The following is a 14639-nucleotide window of genomic DNA, read 5'->3' on the forward strand; positions in this document are numbered from 1 at the left end:
GAATACTACTGTCCTCTAAGAAGTGATGAGCTGGCAGATTTCAGAAAGACATGAACTGACACAAAGTGAACTGCTCAGGAGAACATTGTACGTGATAAGATCAACATTCTTTGATGAACAACTGTGATTGACTTAGCTTTCCTCAGCAATACAATGAATGACCAAGGTAATTCCAAAGGACTCAGAAAAATTTTGCATATGTAGATAAAGTGAAAATATATTTCTATCTGCATTTTTTTATATTTCCCCTTTTGATATGTTTATTTTTTTCACATGACTAATATGAAAATACATTTTATGTAAATTTCTTATCATCTTAGGGACTAGGGAAAGAAGGAAATGAGAAAATGTGAAACTCAAAATTATAAAAACAAAAGAATGTTTAAAATTATCCTTAAGTCTAATTGTAAAATGTAAAATACTATCTAAAATGCTCTCTCTATTATATTCAAATCTCTATCAGGCCAAAGTCACTGCAGTTGCCGTACTTGAGCTCACAGGCAATTGCTTAAAGAGCTACAATCTCTGCAACTGATTTAGAAAAGTAGCCCTTTGAAATGTCAAAGGCAATAAAGAATAAGAATGCCTTAGGTTTGTTTGTACAGGATTGGTCCCATCAAAATGACACAACCAGGTGAGACAGAACATGATCAGTCCAGGATTTGGGGGCACCATTCCTGATACCTGAATTAATCAGGTTAATCAATTAATCATCCAATTAATAAGATCAGTCATGCTACAAACTCAATCAGTTCTCAGATTGCTAAATACATTGGATAGACTAGTCTAATTTGCGTTTTCTTCCTCTACTTTTTTTAATCATCCTTGCTCAGCTACACACATATATTCTCATAATATGACATTGAATGGAGAATTCATTGCTGTAGAAATCAATGAGGAATACAAAACAAAAAAGGGAATTTTAATGCCAAGAAACTTTTAAAAGTCACATTATAATAGCAAAAAATGGCAAAAACAAACCTGAATGTCATATGCTTTCAAGCTTACACATTTCAAAAAAGCATAAAGCACAAAGCATTTAATTATGTAAAACTCATCCCTTTAATTCCATTTATTTTATCCTTTAGGTTATTGCCCATCATTTTCCATTTGACATTCATTTTTTGAAAAAATAATACTATTTTGAATTGTGATCTTTGAATATATACAAACCAGTTAAATGGATGTTATTCCATCAAATTGTTCTTCTATTCTAAATACATATTCATAGGTAATGACAAATATTTATGTAAATTTATGTTCATCATTTGCCATTTGACTGCTATCTTTACCTAATAGAAATTCTAGGTACTGCCATCACACTAGAGAGCCTGAGAATAATTACATAGCACTCTTCATCTTTGTTACATTTCTGGAAAATTAACCAATTACTCATAGGACTTCCATGTTTTTCCATAGACGAGGGCATTGTAAGAGATTGTTTATCTAAATAGCCCGAGAACCCAGAGATAACAAGTGTCAGAGTCCAAATTAGTATTCAGCTACTGAGTTTTCTTTCCCCCTTTTACCTTCATATATTTCACATATATCTTATTCAAGGCCGATAAAGGATTCATGATCAGGAAGGTAAATAGGAAAGCCGAAGGGTAGGAGTACAAAAGATGGGTATGTAAGGGCTTAATTCTTTCTTTCAGACTATCTGAATTCACGTTTTTCATATATTGTCACTATTAAAAAGCAGTAAACATACTTACCACCTAATTTTAAAATCTCATTATCTAAAACAGTTTGCATTTTAAGAAGACTAATCAAATGTCAAGTTATCAATGAAAATCAGTGGGTGGAAATTGTCTAGATGATTGAATTCTCAATTTGTTTTAAGGTACCTCTCATTCACTTTTGAGAACTAAGAAATTCCAAATTATTATCTTTCAAAGAATTATGATTGTTCCAAGAATAAGAAATTTTATGACTCATAGATCTTAAAATTTTTCAGTGTTTTAAAGTTATCCTTTTAATTTCAATTAAAAATATTCTCAATAATTCTCAAAAAATTAATAGCATTGTATCATTTAAATCCACTAACAATTCAAACCATCAAATTTCAGGGGTCAGGGTATTAATCATCTTCAGAAATCCATATGAGGAAGAAGCAGGGAGGTATTATGAACATAAAAGCCTTACCTTGGAAACAGGAAGGCCCCAGTTGAAGTCCCAGCTCCAAAATATCCTGGCTATATGACTCTAATCCAGACAATTTTCCAAGACTAAGTTCAAATTAATTAACAATTGTATTTCTGGAGAGAGTTCCCTTACAGAAAGAATTTTCCACTGATAGGTAACCTTCCAAGTTCTTCTCTCTCTGCCTTGTCTGTCTACTTACATATAAATAATCACACACACACACACACACGACACACACACACACACACACACACACCATGTTTAGGACATCTGGACATCTACTCCCACATAATTCTGCAATTTACCTGAGAGTTTGGACTATTTGGTGATTTTTCTAGAGCTCTTCCAAAAAACCTGCTAAATAGGATGTGAACATTTTTTTAAATTTTCTAAACCACAAATTATATTTGTCATTATTTATTTTTTCATGCTCTTAGTTAAAATAACCAGATTTTTTTACTATTGTTAGAAATTTCATGTTTTATTATAATTTGATATGGGGTTGATCAGAATATATCACCTATCAGACTGAAAAAAGGTCAGAAATATTCCTCAATTCCTCAGGAAAAAATACTGCTAAAAATACTTAGATTCTCTGTTTTTCATATATATATATATATATATGTTTATGTCAATTTAAGAGTATTGTAATTGAATCACTGTGAGAAAGCAAATAACTGTCATTCAAGACAAGTGATAGAACAACAGGAATAACTGATTCAAATGGATTGCTTGAAAGAAGCAAAGACCAACTGTGGTACAGAAAGTCTTCATTTGGTTCCACAGATTGACAAGAAATAAACAGAAATCATTTGAATAATTGAGTGAAATGAAAAAGAGTTATTAATGTGTGTTTTTATAATTCAAAGAATTACTTCTCCATGTTGGAATGTAAATAGATAAGACATGAAAAGTAGTTTAGTCAAGTGAATGTAAAAGTAAAGCAAGGATGATAGCTTGCTGGTCAAAAGGTAACTCAAAAAAATATCTTTGAAGGTTAGAATATCAGGGATCACTGAAGAAAATAGAATTCAAAGGGGATAAATTGTGTTTTGCACTTGGGTACCAAAAGTAAAAATAAAATTAACCCAACAGATATAATAAGGAAGAAACATGATATCTGCAAAATGAAAAAGTTAAATCAAATGACCTTTGAGTGTTTTTAATATCGAAAATCTATGATCTCATGGTGGTGGCTTTGAGTGTGAAGATATGATGGGGTGACACAAACAAGATCGGCAGCTGATTAGATATGTAAGGTAAGAGAGACAGGAATGAAGAATAACACCAAGAATGAACCTGAATAATTTGGAAGATTGTATTAACCTTAGAAGCAATGGGAGAATTAAGAAAAAGGGTGGATTTGGGAGAAAAGACAAAGGCTTCTGCACTTGAGATGCTTATAGGATTTCCAGTTTGAAAAAACCAATAAGCAATTAATGATGAAAGATTGTAGCTCCAGAATATTGCAGGACTGGATATATGGATCTGGAAGCTATCTGCAAGAAATGGCTATTGAAACCCATAGGTTCATGTATGTAGAACTGGGTGAGAGAATACTTAAGAAAAGAAAATGGACCAGGTTTGAACTTAGGATGTTCCAGATGAAAATCCATGATCAAAAGATTAACAAGGAGAGGTGAGATGAGTAAGAGAAAAATACACACACACACACACACACACACACACACACACACACACACACACACACGAGATAATATCCAGAAAGGAAAGATAGGTGTTCAAGAAAGAAATTTTATTTTTAGATTAAGAAGGATGATAATTGAAAAAGGCCTTCAGATTTGACAATGACTTTTGGTATCCTTGAAACCAATAGTTTCAGTTAAATGATGAGTTCTAGAATCAAACTGCAGAAAACTTAGAAAAGATTGAGATGAAAGGAAGGGTCAGAGCTAAGAGGACAGTTAAGGAATTCTGATTCTAAAATTAGCATTCTTTCTACTTACTTCTTTTAACATCCCCAAATCCTTCCCAGAATTACCAAAAATCCCTAATTAATGTTTGGAAATTTTATTTTAAAGGTTGTAAATTTTAGTACTCTGATACCTCCTCTTGTCATAAAAGGGATTGTAGGATTTTGAAGGTGAGTCCAGCAGATCGCAAAAAATCTGACAAGTTCTTCTAACAGAGGAGGGCTTTAATGGATTATAGACTTTAACTGGTTTCTAAGTCTTACTAAATTCAGAGAAAGTTAACACAAAATATTGGAGGCTATTCATAAACACCGTAGGCTAAGGCATGGGAATGTTATGAACTGCTTGTGACCTGAAAGAACTTTTATTAATGAAATCATATTAGCTCACTTTTATTAATTCATTTATCTGTTTATTTTTCTATAAAGTCATTTACTCATTTTAATATGTACAAATCACACTAAAACTGGAAATACAGCAGCCATTAACTTTCTAATAGCCATTGAAACTCTCACCTGTTTCATTATTTTTTCTGACCCAAGCAGTTTCAGTCTTCTTTAGGCATTCTGGTGATCCTTTGCTCACCAGAGCTCACTGGATTGATAACATATTTAGTATGGAGGGGCGGAGCCAAGATGGCAGAGAAGAAACACACGACTCAGTGAACGTCCTCACTCCCTCACAACCAATTAGATAAATTAAGTCTCAGAATTAGCTCAGGGCTGAGAGATACCACAAGGACTGGAAGCACGACTTACCAGCTGAAGAGAATCTGGAGTTTCAACAGACCAGGTCAGTCCCCAAGGGAGGAAGAAGAGAGGCCAGCACAGACGGCTGGGTGCTCGCATACTGCGCCCATTGCGCTGGGAAGGGCTCTGGGGTCAGAGAAGCCACTGAGGTAAAGGAATCTGGCACAGGCTGTTAGCTCTTCTCTGCTTATCATATAGCAGTTCAGAAGAGAAAGCCAAAATATTTTAAAACTCAGATTAGATTTTCCTCGGACCCTGGAGGTGACTCAGCAGATCTCGGCGCCAGGGGGTGTGGCCTCAGCTACCACCTGAGAATAGTTAAGAGATTGACAAGTGGGTGGATACGGCCCAAGGCAACACACACTGCCTAGCTTAGCTGGAGGGAGTGGAACTCAGATCCGGAAGTCCCAGAGAAGCAGAACCTTTGAACTAGGGACCGCGGTTTCTGGCAGACACTTCCAGTTTGAGCACAGGGGCTTCTCACGTCACATGCTGCAGACATCCACGCCCCACCCGGACACATAGGCTGGGCTTTGTGCTGTCTTTACTATTCAACGCCCTCGGGCACAGCAGTGCTAGTCACCTCTGAGGCACCTCCAGGGAGGGGGTGGGGAACTCTCTCCCAGAGCTCTCTCTTAGCTCAGGCGCAGGAGCCGCTGCATCCATCCCGTCTGGGAGGAAGCTGGTAAAGAAGTAAATAAATAATTTCCTACCCCAGGGACAGACCCCAAAAGTTTTTTTAAATATGAGCAAAAAAGCCAGAAAAACCATATATTCCTTCTACACAGAGAAAGAGCGGGTATCCAACCCCGAGGAAGTTAACAGCAGAGAGACAGCTGATAACAACCTAAAGGGGAACGATTCCTGCCCCCCATCACATAACTCTCTCCTAGAAGAAACTCTTAAAAAATTAAGGGAGATTGAAGAAAAATGGGGAAAGGAAAGGGAAGCTATGATAGAGAATAACAACGTCCTGAAATTGGAGTTGGAAAAAATAAAGAATTCACAGGAGATGCAGGGAAACAAAATTTATGAATTAGAAAAGGTTAAAAAAACACAGGAAAGTAGGATTTCTGAATTGGAAAAGATAAAAAAGTCTCAAGAAAATAGAATTTCTGAATTGGAAAAAGAAAATAATTCTCAAAAAAAAATTAGGGAAATGGAAAAAAATTCAATAGAGCAAAATAATTCATTTAAAAACGAAATTGGGCATTTACAAAAAGAACTAAAAACTGTGAAAGAAGAAAATAACTCCTTAAAAGTCAGGATGGAACAAATAGAAATGAATGATTCACAGAGAACCCAAGAATCAGTCAAACAAAACAAAAAAAAATGAGAAGCTGGAGAACAACGTCAAATACTTACTGGGAAAATCTATAGACCTGGAAAATAGATCTAGGAGAGATAATCTGCGGATCATTGGACTTCCAGAAAACTATGACCAAAAAAAGAGCCTAGATTCTATTTTACAAGAAATTATCAAAGAGAACTGTCCAGAGATAATAGAAACAGAAGGGAAAGTAGATGTGGAAAGAATTCATCAAACTCCTTCTGAAATAGACCCTAAAAAAAGAACACCACGGAATATAGTGGCTAAGCTGCAGAATTACCACACAAAGGAGAAAATCCAGCAAGCAGCTAGAAAAAAACAATTTAAATACCAAGGGGCCACAATAAGGGTCACCCAAGATCTGGCTGCCTCCACATTAAAAGATAGAAGGGCCTGGAACCTGATATTCCGTAAGGCAAAAGATCAAGGACTGCAACCAAGAATGAACTACCCAGCTAAGTTTAGCATCATTTTCCATGGAAGAAGATGGTCATTCAATGAAACAGAGGAATTCTATATGTTTCTAAGAAAAAAACCAGACTTAAACAAAAAATTTGATCTACATCCACAAGACTGAAGAGAAACAGAAAAAGGTACACAGAACCCTTGAGAACTGTAACTCTGTTGTGGGTATATAAAAAGTACTCAAGGATAATTTGATTTTACTGATATAAAAGAAAAAAAGGGGGGTGTAGTAAAGGGAAGGAGGTTGGTTCAGAAAAAGGGGAAGGAATGATAAAAAGAGGGAAACTACATCCCAGGAAGAGGCATAGAAAATACACCATATCTGAGGGAACTTAGTGAGGGGGAGAATCATTGTGTGAATCTTACTCTCATCAGGAGAGGCTCAAAGAGTAAATAATTAACATATTTGTTTTTCAGAGAATTTTCTCTCATCTCATTAAAAGGGGGGAGAGGAAAAGGGAAAAGGAAAAGGAGAATAAGTGAAGGGACTTGGAGGGAGGGGGGAGGGATCCAAAAAAAAAAAAAAAGAAGAGGGAGGGTTGCACGTCACAAGGGGGGTCTGTAAATTAAATATCGGGGAGGGGGATCAGGGGGTTCAAGGGAAAAAAGCATAATCTGGGGATAATACGATGGCAGGAAATACAGAATTAGTAATTTTAACTGTAAATATAAATGGGATGAACGATCCCATCAAACGGAGACGGATAGCAGATTGGATCAAAAATCAGAACCCTACAATATGTTGTCTGCAGGAAACAAACTTAAAGCAGGGAGATACATACAGAGTAAAGGTAAAAGGTTGGAACAGAGCCTATTATGCTTCAGGTAAAGCCAAAAAAGCAGGGGTAGCTATCCTTATCTCAGATCAAGCAAAAGCAGAAGTAGATCTAGTTAAAAAAGATAAGGAAGGAAACTATATCCTGCTGAAAGGTAGCATAAATAATGAAGCCATATCAATACTAAACATATATGCACCAAACGGTATAGCATCTAACTTTCTAAAGGAAAAGTTAAGAGAGTTGCAAGAAGAAATAGACATTGCAAGAAGAAATAGACAGTAAAACTATAATAGTGGGAGATCTCAACCTTGCACTCTCAGATTTAGACAAATCAAACCACAAAACAAACAAGAAAGAAATTAAAAAAGTAAATAGAACATTAGAAAAACTAGGTATGATAGACAATTGGAGAAAACTGAATGGCAATAGAAAGGAATATACTTTCTTCTCAGCAGTTCATGGATCCTATACAAAAATAGACCATATATTAGGACATAAATATCTCAAAATTAAATGTAGGAAGGCAGAAATAATAAATGCCTTCTTCTCAGATCACAATGCAATAAAAGCTACATTCAGTAAAAAGTTAGGGGTAAATAGACCAAAAAGTAATTGGATACTGAATAATCTCATCTTAAAGAATGACTGGGTGAAAGAGCAAATTATAGAAACAATAATTTCACCCCAGATAATGACAATGATGAGACATCATACCAAAATCTTTGGGATGCAGCTAAAGCAGTAATAAGGGGAAATTTTATATCTTTAGAGGCTTATTTGAAGAAAATAGTGAAAGAGAAGATTAACGAATTGGGCTTACAACTTAAAAGGCTAGAAAAAGACCAAATTATGAACCCCAACCAAAAATTAAACTTGAAATACAAAAATTAAAAGGAGAAATCAATAATATTGAAAGTAAAAAAAAAAAAAAAAAAACTATTGAATTAATAAATAAAACCAAGAGTTGGTTTTATGAAAATGCCAATAAGGGGGCGGAGCCAAGATGGCGGAGAAGAAACACACGACTCAGTGAACGTCCTCACTCCCTCACAACCAATTAGATAAATTAAGTCTCAGAATTAGCTCAGGACTGAGAGATACCACAAGGACTGGAAGCACGACTTACCAGCTGAAGAGAATCTGGAGTTTCAACAGGAAAGGTCAGTTCTCAGGGGAGGAATAAGAAAGACCAGCACAGACGGTGGGGTAGGGGCACACTGTGCCCATTGCGCTGGGAAGGGCTCTGGGATCAGAGAAGCCACTGAGGTAAAGGAATCTGGCACAGGCTGTTAGCTCTTCTCTGCTAATTATTTAGCAGTTCAGAAGAGAAAGCCAAAATATTTTAAAACTCAAATTAGATTTTCCCCGATCCTGGGGGTGACTCAGCAGACTGGGCACCAGGGGGTGTGGCCTCAGCTACCACCTGAGAATAGTTAAGAGATTGAAAAGTAGGTGGATACGGCCCAAGGCAACACACACTGCCTAGCTTAGCTGGAGGGAGTGGAACTCAGCTCCAGGAAGTCCCAGAGAAGCGGAACCTTTGAACTAGGGACCGCGGTTTCTGGCAGACACTTCCAGTTTGAGCACAGGGGCTTCTCAGGTCACATGCTGCAGACATCCACTCCCCACCCGGACACATAGGCTGGGCTTCATGCTGTCTTCACTATTCTACGCCCTCGAAGCACAGTAGTGCTAATCACCTCTGAGGCACTTCCAGGGAGGGGGTGGGGAACTCTCTCCCAGAGCCCTATCTTAGCTCAGGCGCAGGGGCCGCTGCATCCATCCAGTCTGGGAGGAAGCTGGTAAAGAAGTAAATAAATAATTTCCTACCCCAGGGACAGACCCCAAAACATTTTTTTAAATATGAGCAAAAAAGCTAGAAAAACTATAGATTCCTTCTATACAGAGAAAGAGCGGGTATCCAACCCCGAGGAAGTTAATAGCAGAGAGACAGCAGATAACAACCTAAAGGGGAACGGTTCCTGCCCCCCATCACATAACTCTCTCCTAGAAGAAGCTCTTAAAAAATTGAGGGAGATCGAAGAAAAATGGGGAAAGGAAAGGGAAACTATGATAGAGAATAACAACGTCCTGAAATTGGAGTTGGAAAAAATAAAGAATTCACAGGAGATGCAGGGAAACAAAATTAGTGAATTAGAAAAGGTTAAAAAAACACAGGAAAGTAGGATTTCTGAATTGGAAAAGATAAAAAAGTCTCAAGAAAATAGAATTTCTGAATTGGAAAAAGAAAATAATTCTCAAAAAAAAATTAGGGAAATGGAAAAAAATTCAATAGAGCAAAATAATTCATTTAAAAACGAATATTGGGCATTTACAAAAAGAACTAAAAACTGTGAAAGAAGAAAATAACTCCTTAAAAGTCAGGATGGAACAAATAGAAATGAATGATTCACAGAGAACCCAAGAATCAGTCAAACAAAACAAAAAAAATGAGAACCTGGAGAACAACGTCAAATACTTACTGGGAAAATCTATAGACCTGGAAAATAGATCTAGGAGACATTATTGGACTTCCAGAAAACTATGACCAAAAAAAGAGCCTAGATTCTATTTTACAGGAAATTATCAAAGAGAACTGTCCAGAGATAATAGAAACAGAAGGGAAAGTAGATGTGGAAAGAATTCATCGAACTCCTTCTGAAATAGACCCTAAAAAAAGAACACCACGGAATATTGTGGCTAAGCTGCAGAATCAGCACATAAAGGAGAAAATCCTGCAAGCAGCTAGAAAAAAACAATTTAAATACCAAGGTGCCACAATAAGGGTCACTCAAGATCTGGCTGCCTCCACATTAAAAGATAGAAGGGCCTGGAACCTGATATTCCGTAAGGCAAAAGATCAAGGACTGCAACCAAGAATGAACTACCCAGCTAAGTTTAGCATCTTTTTCCATGGAAGAAGATGGTCATTCAATGAAACAGAGGAATTCTATATGTTTCTAAGAAAAAAACCAGACTTAAACAAAAAATTTGATCTACATCCACAAGACTGAAGAGAAACAGAAAAAGGTACACAGAACCCTTGAGAACTGTAACTCTGTTGTGGGTATATTAAAAATAATCAAGGATAATTTGATTTTACTGATATAAAAGAAAAAAAGGGGGGTGTAGTAAAGGGAAGGAGGTCGGTTCAGAAAAAGGGGAAGGAGTGATAAAAAGAGGGAAACTACATCCCAGGAAGAGACATAGAAAATACACCATATCTGAGGGAACTTAGTGAGGGGGAGAATCATTGTGTGAATCTTACTCTCATCAGAAGAGGCTCAAAGAGTAAATAATTAACATTTTTGTTTTTCAGAGAATTTTCTCTCACCTCATTAAAAGGGGGGAGAGGAAAAGGGAAAAGGAAAAGGAGAATAAGTGAAGGGACTTGGAAGGAGGGGGGAGGGATCCTAAAAAAAAAAAAAAAAAAAAAAGAAGAGGGAGGGTTGCACGTCACAAGGGGGGTCTGTAAATTAAATATCGGGGAGGGGGATCAGGGGGGTCAAGGGAAAAAAGCATAATCTGGGGATAATACGATGGCAGGAAATACAGAATTAGTAATTTTAACTGTAAATGTAAATGGGATGAACGATCCCATCAAACGGAGACGGATAGCAGATTGGATCAAAAAGCAGAACCCTACAATATGTTGCCTACAGAAAACACACTTAAAGAAGGGAGATACATACAGAGTAAAGGTAAAAGATTGGAACAGAGCCTATTATGCTTCAGGTAAAGCCAAAAAAGCAGGGGTAGCTATCCTTGTCTCAGATCAAGCAAAAGCAGAAGTAGATCTTGTTAAAAAAGATAAGGAAGGAAACTATATCCTGCTGAAAGGTAGCATAAATAATGAAGCCATATCAATACTAAACATATATGCACCAAGTGGTATAGCATCTAACTTTCTAAAGGAAAAGTTAAGAGAACTTGCAAGAAGAAATAGACAGTAAAACTATAATAGTGAGAGATCTCAACCTTGCACTCTCAGATTTAGACAAATCAAACCACAAAACAAACAAGAAAGAAATTAAAAAAGTAAATAGAACATTAGAAAAACTAGGTATGATAGACCTTTGGAGAAAACTGAATGGCAATAGGAAGGAATATACTTTCTTCTCAGCAGTTCATGGATCCTATACAAAAATAGACCATATATTAGGACATAAAGATCTCAAAATTAAATGTAGGAAGGCAGAAATGCCTTCTTCTCAGATCACAATGCAATAAAAGCTACATTCAGTAAAAAGTTAGGGGTAAATAGACCAAAAAGTAATTGGAAACTGAATAATCTCATCTTAAAGAATGACTGGGTGAAAGAGCAAATTATAGAAACAATTAACAATTTCACCCAAGATAATGATAATGATGAGACATCATATCAAAATCTTTGGGATGCAGCTAAAGCAGTAATAAGGGGAAATTTTATATCTTTAGAGGCTTATTTGAAGAAAATTGAGAAAGAGAAGATTAACGAATTGGGCTTACAACTTAAAAGGCTAGAAAAAGACCAAATTATAAACCCCCAACCAAAAATTAAACTCGAAATACAAAAATTAAAAGGAGAAATCAATAAAATTGAAAGTAAAAAAACTATTGAATTAATAAATAAAACCAAGAGTTGGTTTTATGAAAAAGCCAATAAAATAGATAAACCTTTGGTAAATTTGATCAAAAAAAAAGAAAGAGGAAAATCAAATTGATAGTCTTACAAATGAAAAGGGGGATCTTTCCACCAATGAAGAGGAAATTAGAGAAATAATAAGGAGTTACTTTGCCCAACTTTATGCCAATAAATTTGATAACTTAAGTGAAATGGATGACTTCCTCCAAAAATATAGGCTCCCTAGATGAACAGAGGAGGAGATAAATTGCTTAAATAGTCCCATTTCAGAAAAAGAAATAGAACAAGCTATTAATCAACTCCCCAGGAAAAAATGCCCAGGGCCAGATGGATTCACATGTGAATTCTACCAAACATTTAAAGAACAATTAGCCCCAATGTTATATAAATTATTTGAAAAAATAGGGGATGAAGGAGTCCTACCAAATTCCTTTTATGACACAGACATGGTACTGATACCTAAACCTGGTAGATCGAAAACTGAGAAAGAAAATTATAGACCAATCTCCTTAATGAATATTGATGCTAAAATCTTAAATAAGATATTAGCAAAAAGACTTCAGAAAATCATCTCCAAGATAATACACTATGATCAAGTAGGATTTATTCCAGGAATGCAGGGCTGGTTTAATATTAGGAAAACTATTAATATAATTGACCATATTAATAATCAAATTAATAAGAACCATATGATCATCTCAATAGATGCAGAAAAAGCATTTGACAAAATCCAACATCCATTCCTACTAAAAACTCTTGAGAGTATAGGAATAAATGGATTATTCCTTAGAATAATCAGGAGTATATATTTAAGACCGTCAGTAAGCATAATATGGAATAGAAATAAACTGCAACCTTTCCCAGTAAGATCAGGAGTGAAACAAGGTTGCCCACTATCACCATTACTATTCAATTTAGTACTAGAAACGCTAGCCTCGGCAATAAGAGCCGAGAAAGAGATTCAAGGAATTAGAGTAGGAAATGAGGAAATTAAACTATCACTTTTTGCAGATGACATGATGGTATACTTAGAGAACCCCAAAGACTCTGCTAAAAAGCTACTAGAAATAATTCAAAATTTCAGCAAAGTGCCAGGATACAAAATAAATCCACATAAATCCTCGGCATTTTTATATATCACTAACAAAATGCAACAGCAAGAGATACAAAGAGAAATTCCATTCCAAACAAATGTTGAGAGTATAAAATATTTGGGAATCCATCTACCAAAGAAAAGTCAGGAATTATATGAGAAAAATTACAAAACACTTGCCACAAAAATAAAATCAGATTTAAATAATTGGAAAGACATTCAGTGCTCTTGGATAGGCCGAGCGAATATAATAAAGATGACAATACTCCCCAAACTAATCTATTTATTTAGTGCTATACCAATCAGACTCCCAAGAAACTATTTTAATGACCTAGAAAAAATAACAACAAAATTCATATGGAAGAATAAAAGGTCGAGAATTGCAAGGGAACTAATGAAAAAAAACTCAGAGGAAGATGGTCTAAGTGTACCTGATCTAAAACTATATTATATAGCAGCAGTCACCAAAACCATTTGGTATTGGCTAAGAAATAGACCGGTAGATCAGTGGAACAGATTAGATACAAAGGACAAAAAAGGGTACATCTATAGCAATCTAATCTTTGACAAACCCAAAGATTCCAACATTAGGGATAAAAATTCATTATTCGGAAAAAACTGTTGGGAAAACTGGAAATTAGTATGGCAGAAATTAGATATGGATCCACACTTAACACCATATACCAAGATAAGATCAAAATGGGTCCATGATTTAGGCATAAAGAGGGAGATAATAAATAGATTAGAGGAACGGAGGAGGAAGGAATTTATGATCAGAGGAGAACTAGAGATCATTATTGATCACAAAATAGAAGATTTTGATTACATCAAACTAAAAAGTTTCTGTACAAATAATACTAATGCAAACAAGATTAGAAGGGAAGTAACAAATTGGGAAAATATTTTTAAAAACAAAGGTTCTGACAAAGGTCTCATTTCCAAAATATATAGAGAACTGACCCTAATTTATAAGAAACCGAACCATTCTCCAATTGATAAATGGTCAAAGGATATGAACAGACAATTCTCAGAGGAAGAAATTGAAACTATATCCACTCACATGAAAGAGTGTTCCAAATCACTACTGATCAGAGAAATGCAAATTAACACCACTCTGAGATACCACTACACACCTGTCAGATTGGCTAAGATGACAGGAACAAATAATGACAAATGTTGGAGGGGATGTGGGGAAATTGGGACACTAATACATTGCTGGTGGAGTTGTGAAAGAATCCAGCCATTCTGGAGAGCAATCTGGAATTATGCCCAAAAAGTTATCAAACTGTGCATACCCTTTGACCCAGCAGCGCTACTACTGGGATTATATCCCAAAGAAATACTAAAGAGCGGAAAGAGACATATATGTGCCAAAATGTTTGTGGCAGCTCTTTTTGTTGTAGCTAGAAACTGGAAGATGAATGGATGTCCATCAGTTGGAGAATGGTTGGGTAAATTGTGGTATATGAAGGTTATGGAATATTATTGCTCTGTAAGAAATGACCAGCAGGAGGAATATA

The sequence above is a fragment of the Sminthopsis crassicaudata genome, chromosome 3 (assembly GCF_048593235.1).
Source record: "Sminthopsis crassicaudata isolate SCR6 chromosome 3, ASM4859323v1, whole genome shotgun sequence".
Lineage (NCBI taxonomy): Eukaryota > Metazoa > Chordata > Mammalia > Dasyuromorphia > Dasyuridae > Sminthopsis > Sminthopsis crassicaudata.